The sequence below is a fragment of the Drosophila mojavensis genome, unplaced genomic scaffold (assembly GCF_018153725.1).
Source record: "Drosophila mojavensis isolate 15081-1352.22 unplaced genomic scaffold, ASM1815372v1 contig_80, whole genome shotgun sequence".
NCBI classification, from domain to species: Eukaryota; Metazoa; Arthropoda; class Insecta; order Diptera; family Drosophilidae; genus Drosophila; species Drosophila mojavensis.
The window spans coordinates 16,952,408-16,968,419 of NW_025318906.1; the positions used below are offsets into that span (position 1 = coordinate 16,952,408).

The 16,012-nt window shown below is 35.8% G+C and overlaps 3 long non-coding RNA genes across 4 annotated transcripts; 1 reads left to right on the forward strand and 2 right to left on the reverse strand.

Annotated features, from left to right (window-relative positions):
* Nucleotides 1-638: 638 nt before the first annotated feature.
* On the reverse strand, nucleotides 639-6,877 carry LOC26527195. The gene is made up of 3 exons (XR_001449277.3): nucleotides 6,646-6,877; nucleotides 6,479-6,583; nucleotides 639-876 (listed from the first exon to the last, which is right to left on the reverse strand). It is a non-coding gene; the product is annotated as an uncharacterized LOC26527195 (long non-coding RNA).
* On the reverse strand, nucleotides 1,628-3,301 carry LOC122757723. The gene is made up of 2 exons (XR_006357839.1): nucleotides 2,788-3,301; nucleotides 1,628-2,734 (listed from the first exon to the last, which is right to left on the reverse strand). It is a non-coding gene; the product is annotated as an uncharacterized LOC122757723 (long non-coding RNA).
* Nucleotides 6,878-6,999: 122 nt separating the features above from the next.
* On the forward strand, nucleotides 7,000-8,570 carry LOC122757722. 2 transcript variants are annotated; one of them, XR_006357838.1, is made up of 3 exons: nucleotides 7,037-7,527; nucleotides 7,618-7,903; nucleotides 8,005-8,570. It is a non-coding gene; the product is annotated as an uncharacterized LOC122757722 (long non-coding RNA). The 2 variants fall into 2 exon arrangements; XR_006357837.1 differs by having other exon boundaries at nucleotides 7,000-7,527; nucleotides 7,618-8,570.
* The last annotated feature ends 7,442 nt before the right edge of the window (nucleotides 8,571-16,012 follow it).

Below are 16,012 nucleotides of genomic sequence, written 5' to 3' on the forward strand. Positions count from 1 at the left end.
TCCGGCCTCTCGCTTTTGGCACATGTGCCCAAATATTTACTTTCATAACTTTGGCCAAACCAATTCGCATCCCATTTCACTGGCAACCTTCATCATTTGATTTTTACTCTACGATTACGGCATCCACTATTATTATGTCAAACGCTGCTCCTTGGATAGTCCTGCTCTACTATCTGCAACTCCTGCTCTTAGATTTATTGGCGCCAACACTTGGGGGCGAGCAAAGAGCCAAATGTCATTTATGGTCACATTTTTTGACATTCATTGGCCCTCTTTTTATTTTTTTGGCTTTTTGCTTTTTTTTATGCTACTCAAAAGTTAAATCGAAATGAGCGCATGAAGCGTGAAATTAAATTTGATAAATTCTATTTACGTTAAACGATGGAAGATTTGTGTGCAATTTTGCTTTCACATCTTTCTCCTTTCTTCAGCTGAAGCATTTTTGTGCTGTGCTTGTGCTTGTGCCTAGGTCAAATTTTGAAGTGTATCGAATGACTTTTTTACGCTTCGCTCACTGGGGTTACAATTGGAGTGGACTGGACGGGCGCTAGCGCTGGAAATAGGTTTGAAATGGGCAGCACAGTGACTGTCATGTTTGGGTCAGTTTTAAATTGCCATGGATTAGATAATGCAAAATATTTAGCGAAATATACATATATATCGGGATACATAACATTTATTCCATTTATTTATTATATATGTTAAACACTTGTATTACTTCATTTTATAGTTGTCTACTTTTTATTTTATTTATTTATTTATTTTATTCTATTTTTTTTTTTATTTATTTATTTTTTTTTTTTAAAGTTCATTGTTTTAAATTATTGAACAAAAACAAACCAGCTTCGCTTCTGTCTAAGATATTCCAATCCAAATCTGTAAAAGAAGAAACAAGTAAAATTGTATTAAATATTTTTCGCAAGCATACAATAAATCTATTTCAGATATTTATTAAATTTCATTTTAGCGCTTGAAGAATATTCTTAAAAATATATAAATGATGATTAGCCTAACTAATTAATTATCTATTCAAATGATTATTATAATATAATAATTCTATATTTATTGTTGTTTATATATTTATATAACGATATTCATCTTTTATATACATATATATGAATTTATATTTTATATATATGTATTTATTAATTTTTAATGCTTATTTATATACTATACTACATATACTATATTTATACTTTTATTTGTTCAGATATATGTATATATAGATAGATATATATCTATATATCAAAATATGCCATTATATGTTTCATAATCTTGGCTTGAGTCCCCTAATTATTTTGCTAAATAAACAGTTGAATTACATTTTTTTTTAGTTTCTCATTTTCAGTACTCCTTTATTATGATCTACATACCTCCATCTATAGCACTGCTTAAAATCCCACTCAATGTTCTACAAGCCGAGCCGAGTTACATGTACAAAATATCTACCCTATTCCAACATTTTTCTCTACCTATATAACTAGCAACTGACAATATCTCTGCGTTGCTATTCCCATTGATAGTTCAATTAAAGCTATTCTCTATGTCACGTTACAAGATAAATCCGTATCCAATATCTATCTATGATATTCCCTGTAAAATGATTCTGTTACGTTCGCAATTTTTCCCACCTTGCACATGGCACATATTTAATCCATTTTAGTCATTAAAGTGCTGTACAAGTTTATAATCCGCAAAGGAGTAACAACAACAAAACGGCAACAACAACAACAACCCAATAACATCAACAATGACAACACCTCGAACACAAAATCAACGTCAAACTGTGCGCTAAGCGTTGCTCAACTGAAAGTCCCATTGAGCTGTCCGCCAAATCTACCCAGCCGCCACTTCACCCACTCATTCAACTGTCCAGTATGCAAAATAACAACAACAACAACAACAGCAACAACAATAGCTGCCTTTTGCTATTGTTGCCAAACTCCACTCTTAACAGCAACAACAATAACAGCAGCTGGCACACAATTTGCCAGCGCAGTGCGACAAGCAATCGACGAGCAACGCATAACCAGCACTCCACTGGCCCCACTTGCCCCGCCTGCCTTACCTGCCTGCCCCTCCCTGCTTGCCCCACCGCAGCCACACATAGTGCACACCTATAAAGTTGCCCCTTGGGGTCAGCTCGCAGAAGCGCTACATTTTGCGCTTTATGCACATTGTTTATGAATTTTCGCGCACAAAAGTTGGCCCAAACGATGTTGCCCGCCTTGATGGTGGAGGAGGTAGTTGGCGGTGGTTGCTGCTGCTGCTGTTGCTGTTGCTGTTGAATGGTTTTACGATTATTAACCCATAAAGTATTCATTGAAGTGAGCTGAGTGCTGTTTGCAAAAGGCAAAGGGAAATGGCATGGGCTCGCCACACTCTGGACTTGGCCACGCAAAAGTGCAACAACAACAACAACAATCTTAACAACAACAGTCTGCTACAAAGGCGCCACAAGTTGCAGTCAATCTTTTCGTTTCCGTTCATCCTTTTTGCATTGTGGCTCTCGCTCTGTGAGTCACTTTTTGGCCTCTTCAGTTGAGTGCCTTTCATTGGTTTCGCTGTTATGCCAGGCCCTTTTATCTGCTGCTGCTGCTGCTCCTGCTCCTGCTGTTGCTGCTCCTGCGGCTGCCCTTCTCCTGCTGTTGTTTCGCCTTTGCATTTTCTAGCCACCCACACGAACACCCACTTCCACAGCCACAGTCACACCGACAACTTCTCATTTATTCAGCTACAAGAGTGAATATTAAAAGTGTTTTCAATTTTGTACCTTTTTCGACAGACCTTTTTATTTTTATACACCCATCTTTATGGTGATTCTTGAGGTTCGCTTCTCTTGCGGTCAGCCTCTGTCTGCTTATGATTGTGAGCGCATTCTTAATGAGCAGCGCAGCTTGAGTGCTCGAGCCTTGAGCAGCATTGCAACCACTTCGACTGACAATTAGTGTTGTGAAGTGCGGTTGAGCAGTGGCAACAGTGTTGCAAAGTCAATAATAAGAAACGAAGCTTACCATATGATGGGCAACATGTGTCAATAAAGAACTAGTAGTATTGCATAAATTAATTGCTCCATACGCTGCCTTGTCTTGGACAGGAAATTTAATGCAGGGCAATTGCTTGACTTGTCTTCTCGGTCATTGATAATGGTTACTCAGAGCAGACGAGTTTTATGAATTTGTATTCGGCAGCAGAAGCCTTGAGAGGCATCGAAGAGCATAGAGAGTATTGATCGGTTTGAGAGGATATTCGATTAAATCGAACGAATTAAATCAATCGAACCGATCTAGATATTTCTGTTCATATATAAAATCTCAAGAGAAGAAGATCTACCTATATATTCTAGTATACAAGTTTACCTGTATAATACATATGTTCAATTAGTTTATCTGTACACGTGAGCCTTTAAATTGATTAAAAAGAAGAAGAAAATTCCAACTAAAACAGAAGCTCTTAAAGAATTAATTCCAAAGTAAAGCACAGCCCATTCGAATGCAGCCCTAGCAATGCCCCAAGCATCTACTGATCGGCCAGTTCATACTAAAACACTCTGCCCCATATTATTCTAGTCCAAGCGTAACAGCTCTGTAGCCAGTGCTCTATCCTATAAATTACTTTTAATTTCATATTATCTCCATCCTCTAAATAAATAAACAATTTTATGGTCACTCCATATTTTACTGCTCACTTGCATTTGACTGCCTTCGATATATTAATCAATAAATTATATTTTGTTCAATTTTTCCCACTCTATCAAATCTAATATAAAATGCAAATTTTCTGCCTTTAGTATTAATAGCATTTGGCCTTTATCTTAAAACTTCTTATTTATTTAAAGCATAATCTACTCTGGTCAGATTAAAATCTCGAAGCTGATTCTTTAGCCAGTTTTCCATTTGCCAGCCAAGTTATAAAATGCACTCAAATTAAAATATACCAAAATGAGTTTTAAATATTTACAGCGCGACCTCAAAGTGCCCTCGCACTACAAAAAATACATAGAAACACACACACACACACACACATGTATACTACACTACACACGCACGCACACACACACACTACACACACATTTAGCATATATTCACAGCACTCGCATAAATTGTTGCTTTATTGCAAAAGGTTTAACAAATATTTTCATATGCAGCCTTTGCTTGGGGCGTACAACCAACACCCTGCACACACCTACACACACAGACATCACACACATACACACACACACAGGAAAGTGCGAAACCCTTTGAGACGCGCTAGACATACGCAAAACAACAAGTTGGAGCGTTGGAATTCGGTTGATTCCGACTACAGCATACTCTGTTTTGAGGCGTACGAGAAACTACTAGAGATGAAATACTACATACTGTTACATTAGTGTGGGTGACAGGCTGAGAACTTGAAGGTATTATACGAGCCAGTTTATATCTTGACTTCTGCTCTTACTCTCAAAATAATCTCGCTCCTAAGAGAGAAAGAACGTAGTTCCAGACATTGCGTAGTGAGAGTGAGATGATCATTCAAAGCATTGATCGTCAGTGGATGTGGAGAAGATTATTAGAAATAAGGGACTCGGAAAGAAGTCGTATTTGGAGACGGCAGTACACTAGGAGTCTTAAAGTCAAACATATGAAAGCAGAAATTATGTTTAAAGCTATGTAAGGCGCACTTTTTAAGAGCCCGAAAAATTCCTTTAACTGTTTATATATAAGTAAGTATTTCTATATATTGGACCTCTATATATTTTTATATATTTCTATAATTTGCATTAATCTTGCATTTAAATAATCTGCAATATTAACAATTTCCTTAAAATCGATTAACATTTATATTGATCTTCATTTATATCATACTACATTTAATCTAAAAGCATATACAGCTAAAAACTATATGAGTTAAGGATAGTTGCTATAGTTTATACTTATATTTCATTTATTTCAATAAAAAAAATAGTTAGAAATCATTCTAGCATCAAGAACCCAATTATTGAGCATCCACAAACAAGCACATACGCTCGTCTAGTAACTCTTCAAGGTGTATAAAAGGAAAGTCGAGTGGGGAAAAGATAAAGAAGCGCAAAACAAAAATGTATGAAATTATTTTACAAGTGTTTGCATGTGACGGCAGAGGAAGTGTTGGGATAGTGGCGAGCATATAGAAAGGGTCTGCTGTCTGCCCCATGATATATAGACGCACACACATATATGTATGTATATGTATAGAGGTAAATTTTTAAACAAGCGTATATCCTTATATATATAAAATTATACATGTTTGCCTGAAGAAGTCGAGTTCGTATGCCGCTTGAATTAAAATGAGTTTAAGTGGTTTCGCTTCTGGCCAAAGTTTTTTTCATAGTTAAGGCAGCCCACACAATGGTTAATTGTGCTGTTAGCCCTGGCTGCTTAAATACATATTAAGCATAAATATATGTAAATGTCTGCAAAGTTATAACGCCTCTTTTAATTAAAGCCCCATTTGCAAGTGAATGGCAAAAGCGTGAAGCCAACTTTAGTAAAAAATAATTATTAACAATTAAATGGATGAGACGCAAACTTTGAAATTGTTAATAAAAAACAAGTAAGAAGGCTCTAGTCGAGACAGCTCGACTAGGAGATACCCTGAACCCTCTAAGCTGATATTCTAATCATTCTGCACTTTTATGCACACATACATACACATGCATCCACACGCACGCATAAGCCTGCGCTCTGCTAACTGCGCAGTAAGCAGCGACTGGGCTGCGCTGCAGTGTGGGCAATATTATGAGAATTTATTTGTTGAATAATTTCTTTTGTAAACATATGATCTTAATGAAACTTTCAGAGTGTAATCATATGGTGAATACGTGTGTACATTCCAAAGCACAAGTCTCTAGTACTTGAAATGCGTTTTTTACAAATTTGGGGAGAAGGGGGCGTGGTATCCAAAATCTGTAAATTACAAAATCTTTGTATCGATTAACTTTATATACAACCCAAATTTGAACACTCCAGGTCTAAAAATGTTCAAATTAGGCTGAAAAAACAAAATCAATTTTTCGATTATTCTCGATAAAAAAGTTATCGGACGATTTATCGAAAAAATAAAGCAAACTCGTACTGCGTATGGTACTCACGAGTATGCATGCCAAATTTCAGCTCTCTAGCTCTTATAACTTCTGAGATCGACGCACTCATACGGACGGACGGACGGACGAACGGACGGACGGACGGACGGAAGGACAGACGGACAGGGCTATATCGACTCAGCTCGTCGCGCTGATCAAGAATATATATACTTTGTGGGGTCTGCCACGCCTCCTTCTGCCCGTTACATACTTTTTCACAAAACCATTATACCCTGATTTCCCATTTTCAATGGGTTCAGGGTATAATAAAGACAGAATTATAATACAGAAGCAATTGCCTTGAATATATGCATATTATTAAATAAAGAGAGCTGAATCTGGATTATAATACTAGATATAAAGACTCCGACTTACCATCCCTTTCCATCCCAGTTTTACAAATGCATCTGAATAGTTGATTAATAATAAATCACTAAATGGCATCCATACTCTACACCGCGTATATTACGTATGGGAAATCTGCAAAGAAAACCGAGAATGCTTACAAATTTGTTGTGTTTTATATTCATACATATACATACACATGAATATCCATATAAATATAAGTATTAACTCGCTCAAAACGATCATTTTGCCTATCCATAGTAAAGCCACGCTCTTTAATGAATTCCTTGTGCTGCCGTACTTTCGAAATAAACTTGCTCTCTTTTTAAATCGATCTCGTTAATTTACAGCTTCCTTTATATTGTACTGCTGACAGGCAACCGACAAACACGTTGATTTTTCGATGAGAGGCCTACTGCCATCTCGTTCTCTCTCTCTCTCAGCAGCAGCTGGGACTATTTTCATCAACAGCTCTATTTGCCTCACTCTCGCAAGGTGCCAATTTGAGTAAACTAAGACGAGTGCTGCCAACTCGAGTAATAACTCCTACAACACTCTAGTAATAAGACGTTATGTTATGTGTCTATCACAATATCAAATCACATTATATTCGTGACACGATAATTTATATATTACAAATTTTTTATATATCAATATAATAACATTTACTTATATAATGCAGCTATAACATCAAAAAAATAAATATAAAAAATCAAGATGAATTTAAAGCAATCATAAAACACTTTTAAACTAAAATGCAATAAAAACCTTTTATGCTAATCTCTTGTCTATTCAAATAAATTTCGATATTTCATATTTAATAAATTCACAACTTTTGCTCATCTGGCATTTTCAATTAGACAAGATTTGGTAGGCTTTTTCGACATGAAATCAAATTACTCAACGAGAAAGTCAAGCAAATAAAACCCAAAGTTGACCAACACAAAAACCTTTTAACATCAATTAGTGCAATTTCTTGGGCCAGAGCTCAGCCGTGGCCGTGATTGCAACACCTACGCCGGGGTAGGCCAGATAGACAGATATACATAAACGTAACGTTAAATTGCTTGGCTTGGATGGTAAGGAAAATATGCGAAGCAAAAACAAACTTAATTGTCTGCACAGTTTTATTTACTCGGACGACTCACATCCTTGGCATGTCCTTGCAGCCTGCAGTCGGCAGTCTGCTGGTAATTACGGACAGCCAGTGCCTGTGCGCTGCACTGCACTGCACTCCAGTTCCACTTAACGAACATGCTCCAAGTCTGGGCAAACAATAGGCCTGGGCCTGGGCCAGGCCGGACAACATGCTCGGATCGTTGCCCGAACAGGGATAAGTTGGACCTTGTTCTTGTTTAGAGTCGAACACAATAAAACTGTACGAGTCGAAAGGTGCTCTGTGGCATGCACTGTGGCATGCTTGGCCAGGCAGCGCGAACAACTCTGTGGCATGTTGTAGGTGTTGTTATCATATTTGCATGTTCCCACACTCAGTCTGCTCTATCTCTGGCTCTGTCTCCCTCTCACTCTGCTGCCTTTGCCAATAACTCAATCAGTGGCGCATTGCAGCTGCATCGTTGAGCATCATTCATCATGTCCAGACCGTAGTCCGGTAGCCGGCAGACAGCTCACAAAATATGAATCGCACTTGCCCCAAGTCAGTTCAGGAATCATCGCGATTATGTCACAGCATCAGCAGGAGCAGGAGCTGGAGCAGGAGCAACGCAGCTTACAATTTATAATTGTCAAACGGAAACTTGCCAGACAAATGGATAGATAGTGCCAGCATTGTGAGCATAACAAGAGTCTATATACCCTTACATACATATAGTATGGATCGGCTTCAGGAATGCAGCTGCTTCCTGCGCGCTCCACACAAATTGAAGTAACCAACTGGCTCGTATTGATTTATGAACATGGGAAATTGACTTGTGATATATTGGCGGGACCTTGAAATCAAATATACACTGAGAGAAATATAAATAAATAATTTATAAGAGATTAAAATATATTTATAAATACTGGAATTGTACTCTACTTTACCTATTGAATTGTATTTATAATGTGTTACACTTAGAGAAATATTTATGAAAATAAATTTAATAAATCATTTATATTTAAATTATATATATTCCAATTCAAGTTAAATCAAACAGTTCTTCTTAAATTCATATAAAAATATAAATCAATAAAAACTACTTCCATTACAATTTCTCTGTGTGCATTTGCATGCAGCATTGCATTGAAACTGAAAGCGAACGCATGAAGCTCATTTAAAATTCCATTTCGAAGGTGGCATAAATTAAGTGCATTCATAATCACAATAATGCTATTAACTATCTGCCCTTTGTCCTCTGACCTCTGGGCAAACCCACACAGAGCGCGGTCCTTAAACGCACAAGCGAATGCAAGTGGAACAATGAGAAAAGGACTTACTGCTCGAAGGCTTAGCCGTGGCTTTGACATTTTAATTTGTGGCACGGATTTGCCAGCCATTCAGTGGGTTACGGACTAGTCCGCGAAATAATTGCGAGCTTTGGAAATAAATTTTAAACTTTCATATTTTATATTTCAAGAAATGCCTGATTTGTTATATTTGCAACAGGAACAGAAAATTAGCTTCATAAAGAATTTAAATTTATTTTTTCCTTTTCTTCTTTTGATCTCATGATAACAATCTTTATATAAATAATAAAGAAAACTTATTTGAATACACCAACATCCTATAACAACTGCAGGCTCAGTGTGACCAAGGCAATGATGTGTGAAATGTGCGCAAAATGCGCAAAATGAACGTAAGGAGGAGATTTGTCATCAATGTCTTACACCAACAACAACGATTTCTAATAGCCTGCGACGCAGACGAACAGACACACAACATGGACAGATCGTTAAAGTATTCAAGAAGTCAAAGGACTTGACAACTTTGTCAAGTGAGAGAACAAAAGGACTTTGCCGCCTGTCGCCAAATGCAGCTCATTCATCTTCGTCACGAAACTGGGGCCAAGTTTGCATTTAAATTGGTAATTAACGCAAATGAAAACGAAAGTCACGCAAAACAAAAACAAAATGCGAAAAAAAAAAAAACAGAAATGCGCACAAACACAAAGACAGATAGAGCATCAGAGAAAGAGAGAGATAGAGTGAGCGAGAGTGCGGAAACAACTTATTACGCAAAACGGAAACAATCAACTACACAAAAGATAACAAACGTGCTGGGCATGAAGGATGCGAGTAAAAGCAAATGATAAAGCGCAGAGCAGAGCTTAGCTGAATGAACGCCAAGGCAGCACACACATTGGCAACTGAGAACGTACCGTTACTGAGCGCCAAATTGATTGCCTGGCTACAAAGACTGGAGAGAGCACCGTAGCGCCGAGAGAGAAAGAGAGAGGCACAGCGAGCGACCACGTAGATGGCAAATGTCAGAAAAATGTCACCCAGCGTAATGACAATAAAATTTATACTATTCCTTTTGTTATTGGTTCCGCTTCTGCTGCTCCTAGTGACGCTGCTGCTGCTGTCGTTGCTGCTGCTTCTCTCAGCTGCTGACTCTCTCTAATGTTGCTGCTAGTGTTGGTGAATCCGCTGTTGCTCCTTATTCTATTTCTAGTGTTGGTGCTGCTGTTTTTCGCTTTCTGCTGCCGCTGCCTCTGCATCTGCCAGTGCCACTGCCACCGTTATCATTTCATTAAATCGTAAGAGCGAATAATGAACAAAAGACAAAGCGCCAAAAATTCGTTGGGTTGAGCTCTTTGCGACCATCAGCAGTGAGTGCGCTGCCAATTGAATGTAAATCAAAAGTGGCTCCATACCAAATGAATATGAATGAAGGCAAGAGTGAGATAGACACAGATGCTTGTGTTAGATTGAGCGAGTGAGAGTGAGAGTGAATGCTGAAGCAGCTGCAATCAGACTTCTGTTGAGCAGGTTCCAATGAAAGTTTTAGGGCGTCGCAGAGACAAAAAGCAAAAATAAAAAAAAAGATTGAAAGATGTTAATGAAGCAATCACAAAAATGACATGCAATTTAGCTGATGTCAATTTTACAGATCGAAGAGGAAATGGAATATATAGAGTGAGAGTAATTATACTTGAAATTGAAGGTCTTTATTAGAAGTGCCAACTGTTTTAAATTAAGTTGATTATGTTTTAATGGAAATCAAATCAAAACATCTATATTTTATGTATTTTGCACACACTAGAACTACTATAATAAATAGGGATTTTTACCATATCATATTAGAAAAATTTTATAGTCAAGTTCCTAAGTCCATTGCAAAATATTCGAAACTGTTCAGACCCTAACATAAATTGTAAATTGATACTTTAGCTGTCCAAACTGAACCTCAAAACAGTCAATATCAATTACAGTCGAAAACAACTTTCGGTTTTCAGGGGCCATTCGCTGTCAATCAATCAATCAAATCGCATACACACACAAATTGCGGTGCATTAAACTGCACTACATAAACAACAAATGGGGCCATTCGGGTACATAAATAACTCACTTACAAAGCTAATTACACTTAATACAATTTTATTGGCCCAACTGCAGCCCGATATTGATATTGATCTCAATGGGTTTTTCTCGTTGTTCTTGTTGTTGTTGTTCTTGTTGTTGGCATACAACATTTACAATAGCAACAAAGTGCAGCGACATTTGCCACCGGCGCACAGCAAAACTGATAGAAAAGTTCACAATTAGCGCCGCTGCCAAAGGAAACCAAAGCAAAGCCACGTATAACAGTTCCAGGCAGACCGAGCGGCACCCACGCAGATGACACACAGCGGGACAGTGGGACAAATGTGAAATTTCCCTTGACAAAATTTCAACTACTATACAACTTATTTTCTGAATTTACTTGTTGCATCTTATAAAGCGCATTTAGCTATATATTAACATTCTATGTTCATTTTTATACAATAATTATTTTATTAAGGATGTTAAATAGATGAGAGATAATTATCAAATTTGTATAGCCAAAGTGAAAATTTCTGTCTGGACATACACAAAAATTCTTAAGACTCGAACAACTGAGCTGTTTCATATTAAATCTCATCTAGCAAAAGTTTGTCTTACTTTATATGGCAATACCTCGCTTATCCTATTTTTAAGAACTTATCTTATTCAGCGTTTTTCAGTATTTTTCATATCAACTCCCATTTCTCTCATTTTAAATATTTCCTTCATCTTTTTTCTACATCCACATTTATGACATATTTTTATTTAATACTCCCCACTGTGCGACAAGTCACCAGCTCGTGGCGCGTGGAGCAGCTTAGTGCTTAGGAGCCAGCCAAAGACCTGTCATCAGCTTCAAGCTGCCAACTGTCAACGCATTTTAAGTGTTGCAGGCGTTTAGTGTTGGGAAATACGGCAATGGGTAGTAAAGAAAATACAATACAGTTTTGCAGTTAATTGCAGTGAAAGACTTTTTTCAGCCAGGGCTCAAATAAATACAATAATTTAACAGGTTCATAGGAAATGGAATAGTTAATTTAACTTCCATGAAATAAATGAAAAAAAAAATAATAATAATAATACAAAATAAAACAAAATATAATAATAAAAAATAAATAAAAAGGAAAATAATTAAAAAATAAAGTAAAATAATGTGAAGTAAAGTTAAGTAAAATAAAATAATAACAAAATAAAGTAAAATATGTTAATTAAAATAAACATAATTTAAATATTATTTTCGGTAAATATAAAGTATACTTGTTTAATATAATTATGTATATATTTTTGTGAGTATCCAGATATATTTTCAATAAAAAAATATCTGAGTAATCGATAAATATAATGAAAACTTACGTAATATAATTTGGTTAATATATATATTAAAACAAATTAAAATAGAAAAATAAAAACATCAGTAATTGTTAATGGAAGTTCGCTGACTTTTGGCATATAGGGTATATTTATGTAAATAGCACTGACCCAACATCAAATGCCCATTGTATAATTGTCTACCAAATCTATTACCCTATCAATTCAACAATTTCAGTTCGATGTAGCCTCGACCAGGCCTAGACAGTTGGTCAACAGCCCGAACTACTCGCAATGTCGTCCATTTGATTTGTTGCCACTTGTGACGCTTGAGTGACAGCAAATGTGCCAGACAGACAGAGGTGGGAAGGAATCTACAGGGTATATATATTTGTATAGAAATCCTAAACTGGTTTTTCAATACAACAACAACAACATTTAGCGCTCGCTGCGCTGTCATTTAGTTGGTTTGTCCGGAGTCAGAGGAGCTGCCCACACTTCGAGCTGTAATTAATTATTTGATAAAAGTACAAGCATTAAGTCAATTAAAACTAAATTTATGCCAAACGTTATCTGATGCTGACAAAAGGCGTGATTTACAAGGTGTATTTAAAGCGTGTGGAGATTTTTTTCTAAATTCAGAGTTTTCAGTCTCTATCTATCTCTCTCTCCCTCTCTGTCTCTGTGGGCCGTTGCTTCTACAGCTACCTGGCTATAAATCCTCGGCAAGTTGAGTGGGTCGAGCATTTAGCAAAAACCGAAACCACACATAACTGAATAATCCAGTAGTTATTCGTAGCCTTTCCATTTAAGAGTCTCCTCGTTCGGAAACTCTTTGCCTAATCTAATCAACGTTAAAGCTTCTTTGGTAAATTTACAAATTTAAACTCCGACTGCAATTAAGAGAGTTCACCACACAGCTCTTCGAGTGCAGGCCAGCAGGAGTGGCCAAGTGGCTGAGTGGTTGGGTGGTTGGGTGGTGCGATGGTATTAGGATGGGCTTCTGCGTTTCTACTCTGTTTCGAGTGCAACTTTTCTAAATGTTTCTGCAAATTTGTTAACTGTAATTTTGTGGTCAAGAAACAAATACACACACACATACAAACGCACTCATACACAGACAAAGGGACATGCTACATTTTGTGCTTTCTCAATGGCATCCATTCATATACACAGAGAGAAAAATAATATAGATAGAAATGTAATTTGTAGTTAACTTGACATTTTTCATACATCTAAATTAAAATATATAATAGATAAAAAAAAAAAGTATAAAAGATTATTAAAAATAGTAACAAGCAAAAAATTTTTTTCTTAAAAAGAAATGATGATGTATTAAATTAATTATGTAATTGAATTAATTAAATTTGAATATAAGAGAAGTCCTGATAATATTACTTAGAGTTAATTTTAAATAAAATTTATATATATTTAAAACACAAATATTTAATTTTTTTAAATATATTTTAAAAACATAAAACAAATTATATTTATATTAAACAACTTATTAAGTTAATTAATTAAAATTTGAATTTATGAATTAGCAAATTATGCTAATATAGAAAAATATACTATATAATATTTCTTTTTTTTAATAATAACATTTAATTTTTTTTTAATGTATTCATTTATTTATTATGAAAATAATAATCACATCACATATTATACATGTATTTTTTTAACAAATAATTATTAAGAATTAGAATTTAATAATTATTTAGCAAATTATACTATTATGCATATAATATTTATTTTTGCAATTAAAATATTTAATTTTTTATGTAGTTATTTTTAACAAATAATTACACAAATTATATTTATTTTAAATAAATTTTTATTCCAATTTTAGCTCAATAGTTAAATTTAAATAATGTTAATAGATTCACTAACAAATTCCTTCTTTTTTTTTCAAGTGTATAAACTTGTTTTGTTCTTTGGGTCGCTTGTTGTGCGTAATTAAAACAATGTTTGTGTTGGCAGCTTTAAGAGACGCCGTTGAAGTTGAAGTTGGAATTGGAGTTGGAGTTGGAGTTGAAGTGCGAGTGCGCGTTGTGTGACCGAAATTGAATCAAAAAAGTAAAATATTATATAGCATATTTCAAGGCGTTTACACGGCAGCCCAAGCGCAACGGCCGAGCGCAGAGACCAAGCGAATGTTGATGATGATGAATGTCAGCGCCCTCACAAAAGAAGTAATTTTGTGTAAAAAGTAAGCAACCCCCCTTCTAGCTGCCCTGCTACCCAGCTGCCCAGCTGCCCAGCTGCCCAGCTGCCCCTCCCTCCCTTAGTAGGCGTGCCCCAAAGCCGTTACAACTGTTAATGACATTTACGAATGTTTGCGAGAGTCGCCGCACATAATGCCAAAATAATGACGATGGCTGGCTGGAGCCAGTCAACCAGCCCCCCAAATAACACCCCCCAGCACCCCCCGTCACCCTCACATGCAATAGAAAAATGACGCGGAAACTGTCAAAAATAAAAAAATAAAAATAAAAATGAAATAGAAATGCTGAAGGAGAATGGAAAAACCGCAACCAGCGACAGCGTTTTGCGGTTTGCTTTACAAATGACCGTCGGCGTTGATAATGAAACTGTACCTTCCCTTAACCCTCCCACCCTTCTATGCCCCTCGCCCTTGTTCAGTTCTCAGCCCCGCCCCGTCAAATTATATAATAACGGCGTCAACATTAGCAAATTGTTCGCTTCTCGCTGCATTTAAGCCCAAAGCCAAGCGGACTTTATTCAGGCTGTTCCGTTCCGTTTCGTTGTTGGCTTTCATGGAACTTGGCTCAAATGCGAAAGCAATGGCAAGCCTATGATTTGTATTTCTTGACATCTGATTTCTGCTGCCATGAGTCTGCATAGTTTCAGCCGGCTAACCTGTTTAGTTGGGTATGTAGAATACCGGTAAAGGTGACCCAGCAAGAGTGTTACTATTTTCGATAATTATATTTTGGCTATTGCTTAAGTTATTATTTATATGAAACATGTTAAAGATTTTATACCACTTGTCATTTATCTAAAAATTTTCACAGATATGCATTAATATAAAGCAAGATAAAATATGATTATTATGCTTTTACCATTTTTTATAACTACTCTTTAATGATAATTTATTTAATTTGGATAAAATAAATATTTTTTAATAATTAATCCTAATCTTAGAGCATTAATTTATATGTATACATTTATATATATTTATTTTGACTTTTTTATTGTTTAAATAAAATATTAAAATATACAAATAAATGTGAAATCAGTGTAAAATATTTAATTTAAAATATAATAACTCTATATCCGTGATTTTAATCAAAAAATAAGGACAGCAATCCTGAAGGCTGTAAATAATAAAAAATATATACCTTCTTATATATCAAAGGGCAATAGGTAAAAATTTAACTTTACAAAACAAAAGCAAGAAAATGCAGTAGCCCCAATAATTTCAATAAGAAGTAATTAAATATTAATTTAAGGCCATAAACAATTTTTAAATTACCACTATACATGTCTGACCATTCAGTAAGCCATAGAAGTCTACCCATATTCAGGATTTAAATTTCGCATATTCACATTAGCGCCATCTGTGTACGAGTAGCATAAAATCCTACATGCTGAACTGCTTATGTAAGCCGTCTGCAAGCAGTGCTTCAAAAGAAAAGCACTGTAGCCGTTACAATACAAATTTCGTTTTGTTGACCGTTTCTCGATGTTATTTACTTTCACTGTCTTTTACTAACACTATGAGAAAAGTTCAGAGAAAACCCGATTACATCGGCCCCTCATGAAGTCTGT